The 12,517-nt window shown below is 38.5% G+C and overlaps 1 protein-coding gene across 2 annotated transcripts in view; it reads left to right on the top strand.

Moving 5' to 3' along the window:
* PRKD1 (protein kinase D1) overlaps positions 1 to 12,517 on the top strand; it is a gene marked incomplete at both ends in the record, with an annotated part of 167,343 nt that overhangs the window by 537 nt on the left and 154,289 nt on the right. The gene's annotated exons all lie outside the window — the stretch shown is intronic.

A 12,517-nucleotide genomic window follows, 5' to 3' on the forward strand; every position in this document is an offset into this window, starting at 1 on the left:
AGTCGAGTCAGAAATCCAGTAACTACTAGCCAAGACCAAGCTGGAAACCAGAGCTCAGGAGTTACAGCAGGTCAGGCTATGCTGTGTGACTTTAACTAATTCACTCCCTGAAAAATGGCTGCGTTTCCCTCTGCCCAGATTTATATTTCTTGTTTAGGATTTAGAAGTTAGTAATCAGACTATGCCTGTCAATACAGAAAAAAATTTAACTTTTAAAAAAAATGCCAGAGAACACCTGTAGCAGGGATCGTAACAACAATGATCAGTGCAATATTCTGAAGAGATACAGACTTTTATTGTTTATTTTTGTTAAAATTGAGTCATTACTGAGAAACACAGATTACATTGCTCTTTCTCCCTTCTTTGCTTGCTATCCCTTTGACTAAAGGAAATTCATTCGCTTTAAAAATGATTCTAGGCTTCATTTCCTCAAGTTCCAGAGCCCAGTACTTGGGTGTGCTGATTATAATTCACTTGGTCTTTGTTTTGATTCAGTCCAATTCATGTTGTCTGTATTGATCTATCATTGTGACAGGTCCTGGGATTGCCCCACTTTCATTGGGTAGATAGATCCTATAAAACAACTTGATTTAGCTAGATAAAAGTAATAATTTTCCTGTTGTTTATAAGTTTGCCAGTTGCTAAACAAACCAAAAAAGGAAAAGTTTTCATTTTTTAAATTTGGGGGGTGGGGGTAGAAATCACTTGCTTTGAGTTCTCCTTTTTACTTTTCTTTGGCTCTTTTGACATTGGCTCACCGAGCCTGGCCTCACAAAACTAGTGCCTAGACATCTTGTTCTTTAAGTTTCCTGTTTCTGAACACTAGGGGCTGCCTGAAATAAATTATTCAAGGACATCATACACCAGATCTGTTCTCACCATAATTCATATTAGACTCATAGCAAGGCGGCTTCCCAAAGGATGTGCTTTATGAGTCTTTTCTCTGTGGCCATGTCCAGAAATATATGAAGATTTTCAAGATTGCATTTCTAAATTATTTATTTTTCTTTTCATTTTACTTTTGTTATCAAGCCCTTCAGAATAGTACCAGACAGATTGAATGCAAGCTGTGTGTGAGTGTTCTTGAGGGGGGGAAGAGGTGCTGCCCGTCTGCATGTTATTCCCATGCCCTCCGTGAGCCAGACCTGTCTGCCCCACATTGACGTGCTGCAGCCCTCCGGAGGGCCCCTGGGCACAAGGATCAGCATTCTGCTTTTCCTCCCCATCTTTGCAAGCCCAGAACCTGATTGTGCCTACACTCCACTTCTTTTGCCATCCACCCTTTATGTTCTGTGTCCTGCCTCTCCTGTGTACCTGGCCACAGTGCTGAGGGGGCATTTAAAGGCAGCCCTTTTCCTCACCTGCTGTTGCAGCACCTGGCTCAGGAAAGCCTCTCCTACTCTGTCAGTAGCTATCTGGTTGCTAATTAAAAGGAGCCATGTTATAACAGCCTGATTCCAATTTTGAAGCTTGAACCTCTGAACCCTTTTCACACTCCACATAGTTCCACTTCACCTTAAATTATTCATCTATATATACACACATATATATATATATATGTGTATATATATATATGTATTTACACATACACACACACACATTCAATTATGTTTAGGTCTCCAGCATTCACCTGTAACTTCTTTGGTATTCTCCTACCACTCTAACACTCAGCATTGTGATTTTCTCAATACATGTTAAAAATGTTTTCCCTGGGCTTCCCTGGTGGCGCAGTGGTTGAGAGTCCGCCTGCCAATGCAGGGGACACAGGTTTGTGCCTCGGTCCGGGAAGATCCCACATGCCGTGGAGCGGCTGGGCCCGTGAGCCATGGCCGCTGAGCCTGCGCGTCCAGAGCCTGTGCTCCGCAATGAGAGAGGCCACAACGGTGAGAGGCCGCGTACTGCAAAAAAAAAAAAAAAAAAAAGTTTTTCCTTAAAACCTCCCAGTCCTCCATATTACAGCCCTGTTTCCCCCTCACAGCTCTTACCTTTGCTGGATGTTGTTAGTCACCTTCAGTGTAACCACAGACCTGACCTCACCAATAAGATGTGGCCCCCGCTCTGAGATCTTCACTTGAGCGGCATCCCTCCTCCATCTTGTCAGTCGCCACCAAATGCACACACCCATTCCCTGTCTTTTTCACTTTAGCTTTCAATCACTAACTCCCTACCATTTTTGGACTATATTTTTCCCTTTCGTCTTTGCCCACAGCACATGGCCCACTATATTCATGTCTTACATCACTTTGATGCACTCTTGACTACTTGGTTATTCTCTTATACCTTATAAGGTATAAGGCCCTGCTATACCTGTCTGTAATCTGAATTACTTTAACATCCATTTTTGCCATTCCTGTTCCTGAGCCACACATGACTGCTAGACACACGGTCCCTTGCCGACATGGCTCAAGGCAGATCTGTCTTTCACCTGGCTTTACTGTTGTTTCTCAATCTTCTTCTCCCCCCATCCTTTTGTTACCATAGACAAGAGGTTCTCAGTAAACATATCTGGGTTGCTTAAGTGACTATTGGCTATCACATTAGAAGTTATCATGTATACAAAATTTTGTAAAAATACTGATTTGTTGTAAAAATATTGTTTTTAGATATATACTCAAAACTAAACTGAAATTCAAGTCTCCTTGGTGTGCATTTACCCAGCCCTGACAAGAAATTAGTGTCTGTGATATGGGCAGGATTGTATCGTATTATAATGTGAGGCAAGACAAATGATAGCTACTAAGACACTTCAGGCCATCGTGCAAAGGAGCTCATAAACATACTCATACCTGAACCAGTCCCTGAAGAGAATGGATGCTATGATTGGCTAGAGAAATGTGCCATTTCCTGGAGGTGTGGTTAAGGATCAGCTTCATTCAAAATGCAGCGGGTAAGCGGGGTAGAGGAGCAAGACACTGAACATCCTCTCTGTGGCCTTTTGACCAGTTCCAGAGCATAAACATGCTCTGGAAATTTTCCTCCTACAGACTATAATTTTACTGTTAAAATTCATTTCTCCGTATTTTCTGTTTTTCCTCATTAAAAATTAAATTTGGGGAACACAGCAGGCACCTCATCGCCTCTTGCTCTCATTGGAGGAGCGCTCACATTCTCAGGAAGCCACACATGAGAGGGGCGCTTTCGCAGAAGCCAGTGGTGTCTGGTCCAGCCTCCTCTGGGAGCAGGCAAGTGGCAACCCCATGCTAACCCTCGCAACTCTGTGCCGATCCCCAAATTCTCACACGGTGCAGGGACAGCCGTGTGACTGACAGGGTGTTGGTGCTCTGGGCATGTGTCAGACCTGTGCCTCTGAGGTGGGAGAGCTGAGTTCAGGACATTGGTCCACCAAAGACCTCCCAGCTCCACGTAATATTAAATGGCAAAAGCTCTCCCAGAGATCTCCACCTCAATGCTAAGACCCAGCTCCACTCAACCACCAGCAAGCTACAGTGCTTGACACCATATGGCAAAAAACCTAGCAAGACAGGAACACAACCCCACCCTTTAGCAAAGAGACTGCCTAAAATCATAATAAGGCCACAGACACACCAAAACACATCACCAGATGCCATCCTACCCACCAGAAAGACAAGATCCACCCTCATCCTCCAGAACACAGATACCAGTTCCCTCCGCCAGGAAGCCTACACAACCCACTGAACCAACCTTACCCACTGGGAGCAGACACCAAAAAAAATGGGAACTATGAGCCTGAAGCCTGTGAAAAGGAGACCCCAAACACAGTAAGTTAAGCAAAATGAGAAGACAGAGAAACACACAGCAGATGAAAGAGCAAGGTAAAAACCCACGAGACCAAACAAATGAAGAGGAAATAAGCAGTCTACCTGAAAAACAAGTCAGAGTAATACTACTAAAGATGATCCAAAATCTTGGAAATAGAATGGAGAAAATACAAGAAACATTTAACAAGGACCTAGAAGAACTAAAGAGCAAACAAACAATGATGAACAACACAATAAATGAAATTTAAAATTCTTTGGAAGAAATCAGTAGCAGAATAACTGAGTCAGAAGAACAGATAACTGACCTGGAAGATAAAATAGTGGAAATTACTACTGCAGAGCAGTATAAAGGAAAAAGAATGAAAAGAATTGAGGACAGTCTCAGAGACCTGTGGGACAATATTAAACACACCAACATTCGAATTATATGGGTCCCAGAAGAAGAAGAGAGAAAGAGAGGGACTGAGAAAATACTTAAAGAGATTATAGTTGAAAACTTCCCTAATATGGGAAAGGAAATAGTTAATCAAGTCCAGGAAGTCCAGACAGTCCCATACAGGATAAATCCAAAGAGAAACACACCAAGACACATATTAATCAAACTATCAAAAATTAAATACAAAGAAAAAATATTAAAAGCAGCAAGGGAAAAACAACAAATAACATACAAAGGAATCCACATAAGGTTAACAGCTGATCTTTCAGCAGAAACTCTGCAAGCCAGAAGGCACTGGCAGGACATATTTAAAGTGATGAAAGGGAAAAACCTACAACCAAGATTACTCATCCCAGCAAGGATCTCATTCAGATTCGATGGAGAAATTAAAACCCTTACAGACAAGCAAAAGCTCAGCACCACCAAAGCAGCTTTACAACAAATGCTAAAGGAACTTCTTTAGGCAGGAAACACAAGAGAAGGAAAAGACCTACAATAAAAAACACAAAACAATTAAGAAAATGGTAATAGGAACATACATATCAATAACTACCTTAAATGTAAATGGATTAAATGCTCCAACCCAAAGACATAGATTGGCTGAATGGATACAAAAACAAGACCTGTATATATGCTGTCGACAAGAGACCCACTTCAACCTAGAGACACATACAGACTGAAAGTGAGGTGATGGAAAAAGATATTCCATGCAAATGGAAATCAAAAGAAAGCTGGAGTAGCAATTCTCATATCAGACAAAATAGACTTTAAAATAAAGACTATTACAAGAGGCAAAGAAAGACACTACAGAATGATCAAGGGATCAATCCAGGAAGAAGGTATAACAATTGTAAATATTTATGCACCCAACATAGGAGCACCTCAATACATAAGGCAAATGCTAACAGCCATAAATGGGGAAATCGACAGTAACACAATCATAGTAGGGGACTTTAACACCCCACTTTCAACAGTGGACAGATCATCCAAAATGAAAATAAATAAGGAAACAAAATCTTTAACTGATACATTAAACAAGATGGACTTAATTGATATTTATAGGACATTCCATCCAAAAACAACAGAATACACGTTTTTCTCAAGTGCTCATAGAACATTCTCCAGGATAGATCATATCTTGGGTCACAAATCAAGCCTTGGTAAATTTAAGAAAATTGAAATCATATCAAGTATCTTTTCCGACTACAATGCTATGAGACTAGATATCAACTACAGGAAAAAGTCTGTAAAAAATACAAATACATAGAGGCTAAACAATACACTACTTAATAACCAAGACATCACTGAAGAAATCAAAGAGGAAATCAAAATACACCTAGAAACAAATGCCAATGAAAACATGACGACCCAAAACCTATGGGACGCAGCAAAAGCAGTTCTAAGGGGGAAGTTTAGAGCAATACAATCCTGCCTCAAGAAACAAGAAACATCTCAAATAAACAACCTAACCTTACACTTAAAGCAATTAGAGAAAGAAGAACAAAAACCCCCCAAAGTTAGCAGAAGTAAAGAAATCATAAAGATCAGATCAGAAATAAATGAAAAAGAAATGAAGGAAATGCTAGCAAAGATCAACAAAACTAAAAACTTCTTTGAAGATAAGCAAAAATGATAAACCCTTAGCCAGACTCATCAAGAAAAAAAGGGAGAAGACAGAAATCAATAGAATTAGAAATAAAAAAGGAGAAGTAACAGCTGATACTGCAGAAATACAAAAGATCATGAGAGATTACTACAAGCAACTATATGCCAATAAAATGGACAACCTGGAAGATATGGACATATTCTTAGAAAAGCACAACCTTCCCAGACTGAACCAGGAAGAAACAGAAAATATACAGATGAATCACAAGCACTGAAATTGAGACTGTGATTAAAAATCTTCCAAAAAGCAAAACCTCAGGACCAGATGGCTTCACAGGTGAATTCTATCAAACATTTAGAGAAGAGCTAACACCTATCCTTCTCAAACTCTTCCAAAATATAGCAGAGGGAGGAACACTCCCAAACTCATTCTACAAGGCCACTATCACCCTGATACCAAAACCGGACAAAGATGTCACAAACAAAGATAACTACAGGCCAATATCACTGATGAACATAGATGCAAAAATCCTCAACAAAATACTAGCAAACAGAATCCAACAGCACATTAAAAGGATCATACACTGTGATCAAGTGGGGCTTATCCCAGGAATGCAAGGATTCTTCAATATACGCAAATCAAGAATGTGATACATAATATTAACAAATTGAAGAAGAAAAACCATATGATCATCTCAATAGATGCAGAAAAAGCTTTTGACAAAATTCAACACCCATTTATGGTAAAAACCCTCCAAGAAGTAGGCGTAGAGGGAGCTTACCTCAACATAATAAAGGCCATATATGACAAATGCAGAGCCAACATTGTTCTCAATGGTGAAATAGTGAAAAAATTTCCACTAAGATCAGGAACAAGACAAAGCTGGCCACTCTCACCACCATTATTCAACATATTTGGAATTTTTAACCACAGCAAACAGAGAAGAAAAAGAAATGAGAGGAATCCAAATCCGAAAAGAAGAAGTAAAGCTGTCACTGTTTGTAGACGACATGATACTATACACAGAGAATCCTAAAGACACTGCCAGAAAACTACTAGAGCTAATCAATGAATTTGGTAAAGTAGCACAATACAAAATTAATGCACAGAAATCTCCGGCATTCCTATACGCTAATGATGAAAAATCTGAAAGAGAAATTAAGGAAACACTCTCATTTACTACTGCAACGAAAAGAATAAAATACCTAGAAATAAACCTACCTACTGAGACAAAAGACCTGTATGCAAAAGCTATAAGACACTAATGAAAGACATTAAAGATGATACAAACAGATGGAGAGATATACCATGTTCTTGGATTGGAAGAATCAACATTGTGAAAATGACTATTCTACCCAAAGCGATCTACAGATTCAATGCAATCCCTATCCAACTACCAATGGCATTTTTTACAGAACTAGAACAAAAATGTGCACAGTTTGTATGGAAACACAAAAGACCCCGAATAGCCAAAGCAATATTGAGAAAGAAAAACAGAGCTGGAGGAATCAGGCTCCTGGACTTCACACTATACTACAAAGCCACAGTAATCAAGACAGTATGGTACTGGCACAAAAACAGAAATATAGATCAATGGAACAGTATAGAAAGCCCAGAGATAAACCCACGCACATATGGTCACCTTATCTTTGATAACAAAGGCAAGAATATACAATGAAGAAAACACAGCCTCTTCAATAAGTGGTGCTGGGAAAACTGGACAGCTACATGTAAAAGAATGAAATTAGAACACTCCCTAATACCATACACAAAAGAAACTCAAAATGGATTAAAGACCTGAATGTAAGGCCAGACACTCTAAAGCTCTTAGAGGAAAACATAGACAGAACACTTTATGACATAAATCATAGCAAGATCCTTTTTGACCCACCTCCTAGAGGAAGGGAAATAAAAACAAAAATAAACAAATGGGACCTAATGAAACTTAAAAGCTTTTGCACAGCAAAGGAAACCATAAACAAGATGAAAAGACAACCCTCAGAATGGGAGAAAATATTTGCAAATGAAGCAACTGACAAAGGATTAATCTCCAAAATTTATAAGCAGCTCATGCAGCTCAATATCAAAAAAACAAACAACCCAATCCAAAAATGGGCAGAAGACCTAAATAGACATTTCTCCAAAGAAGATATACAGATTGCCAACAAACACATGAAAGGATGCTCAACATCACTAATCATTAGAGAAATGCAAATCAAAACTACAATGAGGTATCACCTCACACCAGTCAGAATGGCCATCATCAAAAAATCTACAAACAATAAATGCTGGAAAGGGTGTGGTGAAGAGGAAACCCTCTTGCACTGTTGATGGGAATGTAAATTGATACAGCCACTATGGAGAACAATATGGAGCTTCCTTAAAAAACTAAAAATAGAACTACCATATGACCCAGCAATCCCACTACTGGGCATATACCCTGAGAAAACCATAATTCAAGAAGAATCATGTCCCACTATGTTCATTGCAGTTCTATTTACAATAGCCATGACATGGAAGCAACCTAAGTGTCCATCGATAGATGAATGGATAGAGAAGATGTGGCATACATGTAAAATGGAATATTACTCAGCCATGAAAAGAAAGGAAATTGGGTCATTTGTAAGAAGCAGATGGACCTAGAGTCTGTCATACTGAGTGAAGTAAGTCAGAAAGAGAAAAACAAATACCGTAGGCTAACACATATATATGGAATCTAAAAAAAAAAAATGTTTATGAAGAACCTAGGGGCAGGACAGGAATATAGATGCAGATGTAGAGAATGGACTTGAGGACACAAGGAAGGAGAAGAATAATCTGGGACGAAGTGAGAGAGTGGCATGGACTAATATATACTACCAAATGTAAAATAGATAGCTAGTGGGAAGCAGCCGCACAGCCCGGGGAGATCAGCTCGGTGCTTTGTGCCCACCTAGAGAGGTGGGATAGGGAGGGTGGGAGGGAGACACAAGAGGTAGGAGATATGGGGATATATTTATATGTATATAGCTGATTCACTTTGTTATAAAACGGAAACTAACGTACCATTGTAAAGCAGTTATACTCCAATAAAGGTGTTTAAGAAAAAAAATTAAATTTTACTCTGTAGTTTGACATAAACATAATCTGAGTCTTTTCATGTTTAACCAACATTCCACCAAAAGGAACTTTTTCTGGCATAGTACAGTAATAAAATGTGAGAAAATGTGGAAAATATTAATTTTCAGGAATGTTAAACACTCTTGTCTCTTCAGACAGCATCAAGAATTTTCTCTTGCTTATGTCATTTTCTGCTGAGACCTTTCATCATCTGTTAGTACTAACTAGACTGCTCCTGGCTAATTTGCTGGCTTCCCTCACCAATCCCCACTTTTTTTTTTTTTGAAAACATGGCATGGTTGAGCTAATGCTTTTAGAACAAGTAAGCCAGGAAAAGATTGCTCATGGCTGGATGGGTTGGGTTATGGAGGGGAAAAAAAAAAAAAACAGCTCCATGCAAGTTTCCCACCATATATACTCCCATGGCTGGCAAACTTTCTTTGTCTGTTGACCAAAGGGTTAGCATTGTTACTATCGTTATGAAGTAGGAAAACACTGCAAATGGAAATTTCTTTTACTAAAGCCAATGTCAAGTTCAAGTGTATGGCACTGAACTGTAAATACAGTTCATGGAATTTATCTGAAGTCTTCTGCATGATGAATCTCTGTTGAAGCATGGTAATTCATCCGTAGCAAAGCATGTTAATAACAGGACTGCATTCATATGACTCAACCCTTTTTTGCTTTGTTTTGTTTGGACTTGAGCTCTAATAATTGTCTATATGTGTGTATGTATCAATCTTGTAGGTGATTAAATAGACAAGGACTACAAGAATTTCTCAAATAAAATCAAAGTTTTAAAGTCTTAGAGCTAAGTGTTAAATCTTTCCTTCTCTTATTAATAGTAAAAACCCACGTTTTTTCCTGGGAAATTTTTATCTTTTACAGTAGATTATGCTGTATTATTTATAACTTTTGCAGAATGCTGTTTCCACATGTTGTTATTTGTTCACCACTATCTAGAGATGGGAGCCTCCTTAGAAAGCTAGTACTATAGCCCAGGCAGAAGGGTATGGACCTATTCTCAGGCAGTGACAGAAGAGCTGGAAAAGAGGTACAGAGATCAAGAGATATTTTAGAGGTAAAATTAAAGAGATATAATAACCATTTGTATATAGTTGATGAAGGAGATGAGAAAATGAAGGCGACTCCAAGAAGGGCTACAGCTACCTAAGCGTGATCTCATTTCCTTTCCTTCATCCCAAGTCTTGCCCTTATACATTCTTCAACATGTTTGCCAAATGGTTTGGGTACTGCCCTGAAGGGCTGAATAACTCATTATATATAATCAGGATATATAGTATATATATATATATATATATAGTGTATATATATATATATATATATATATATACTATATATATATATTGATTTCCTTCGTGGTTTTGTAGAAGTTGCATAACCTCTGGGATTCATGGGTTTTGTTTATTTTTTAATCTAAAAAGGAGCTTATACTGGATGAAAGTATCATACAGTGATAATAATACATGGATTCCATGTTTTCTTCAGCCTGCAAGTAAAGTGGTATGCATAAGGATTGAGTAGTTTCCAGGGCCAGATCATCTGGGTTCATATCCATTTTCTGTGCTTCACCACTTACATCTTTGCTAAGACATTAAATCATTCAGTGATCCAGTTTCCTCATCTATAAAACGGGGACAACAATAGCACCTACATTGTATGGTTATTATAAAAATTAAACTAAATTAATGCATGTAAAGCACTTCGGAGAATTTCTGTGCATAGCAGCTGCACAATAGATGTTAGTTGTTTTGATTGCTCTCCTCACACTCTAAGTGGCCTTTCCCATGATGTTCATGGTGGTTAAACATACCACAAAAGGGAATCCTGGTCTTTGATAACTTGGAGATAACTTTGAGAAATGTTGTGTTAAGCAATGTTGAAAGAATTATTTACTGCAGGACTCTTCAGAACTCTGGTGCATGCTAATAGGAAACATAATTCTCCAATATCACTTCCCAAATTCATTGTATCATGAAATACTTTTTTTTCCCCTCTATCTGGGGAGTCTTGGGTGAGCAGTTCACACTGGAAATACTCCTCTAGGTCAAGCCCATAGACCAGTGATGGGAGATGATATATCCATTCTCTTTATACAGGCCACTTCTTTCTCACAGAGGGCAATGTTTGAACCATGGAAAAGCAGGAGTTAAGAAGCAATAAATCTTTGTTTACATAGTGGCACAGGCTTTTGAAGCAGTTTACATAAGTAATGTTGTTTCCTTTGCAGTGACGCTGTGAGGTAGTGAAATCAGGTATCTTAAAAGCTATGGAATATAAATTTTAACTTGCCCACATCCTACAGTGAGTAGGGATAGTACTAACCAGAGCTTGAATCTAAGTGACTGAATTCTTCACACCGCTTCAAGTTAGCCCTTTGAACTTGTACCGGTAAACAGGAATTCTTGAGAACCTGTACAAAGAATTCCTACTATAGTAAGACAGTTTATATTTCAAAGAAACATTGATGGTATTTGTAACAACAAAAACAGCAATGAGCAGTTTATATTTCAAAGAAACATTGATGGTATTTGTAACAACAAAAACAGCAATGAGCTAGCTACAAGTTCCATTGACATGATTTTTATCACACAACCATTATTTCCCTCTTCCTCATAAAAAATATTTCATAAACATACAAATTGTGATCAGGTTAAGAAAACTCTGGAGGCTCTTCTCTGTAGAGTTATGATACAAAATATGAAATAATAAAGTAACCATGTCCTTGTTTAAATAGGATCCTGTCATGTAATTTCACAGCTCTGATCAAAATTGAAATAGTGTCTTAGGGTCACTATAATTAAGGTATTCTTTTTTTTTTTTTTTTTTTGCTTTATAACAAATTTAATCAGTTATACATATACATATGTTCCCATATCCCCTCCCTTTTGCGTCTCCCTCCCACCCTCCCTATCCCACCCCTCCAGGCAGTCACAAAGCACCGAGCTGATCTCCCTGTGCTATGCGGCTGCTTCCCACTAGCTATCTACCTTATGTTTGGTAGTGTATATATGTCCATGTCGCTCTTTCACTTTGTCACAGCTTACCCTTCCCCCTCCCCATATCCTCAAGTCCATTCTCTAGTAGGTCTGTGTCTTTATTCCTGTCTTACCCCTATGTTCTTCATGACCTTTTTTTTTCTTAAATTCCATATATATGTGTCAGCATACAGTATTTGTCTTTCTCTTTCTGACTTACTTCACTCTGTATGACAGACTCTAGGTCCATCCACCTCATTACAAATAGCTCAATTTCATTTCCTTTTATGGCTGAGTAATATTCCATTGTATATATGTGCCACATCTTCTTTACCCATTCATCCGATGATGGACACTTAGGTTGTTTCCATCTCTGGGCTATTGTAAATAGGGCTGCTATGAACATTTTGGTACGTCTCTTGTTGAATTATGGTTTTCTCAGGGTATATGCCCAGTAGTGGGATTGCTGGGTCATATGGTAGTTCTATTTGCAGTTTTTTAAGGAACCTCCATACTGTTCTCCATAGTGGCTGTACCAATTCACACTCCCACCAGCAGTGCAAGAGTGTTCCCTTTTTTCCACACCCTCTCCAGCATTTATTGTTTCTAGATTTTTTGATGATGGCCATTCTGAGTG

Source organism: Hyperoodon ampullatus (genome assembly GCF_949752795.1).
Source record: "Hyperoodon ampullatus genome assembly, chromosome: 3".
In the NCBI taxonomy this organism is placed as follows: Eukaryota; Metazoa; Chordata; class Mammalia; order Artiodactyla; family Ziphiidae; genus Hyperoodon; species Hyperoodon ampullatus.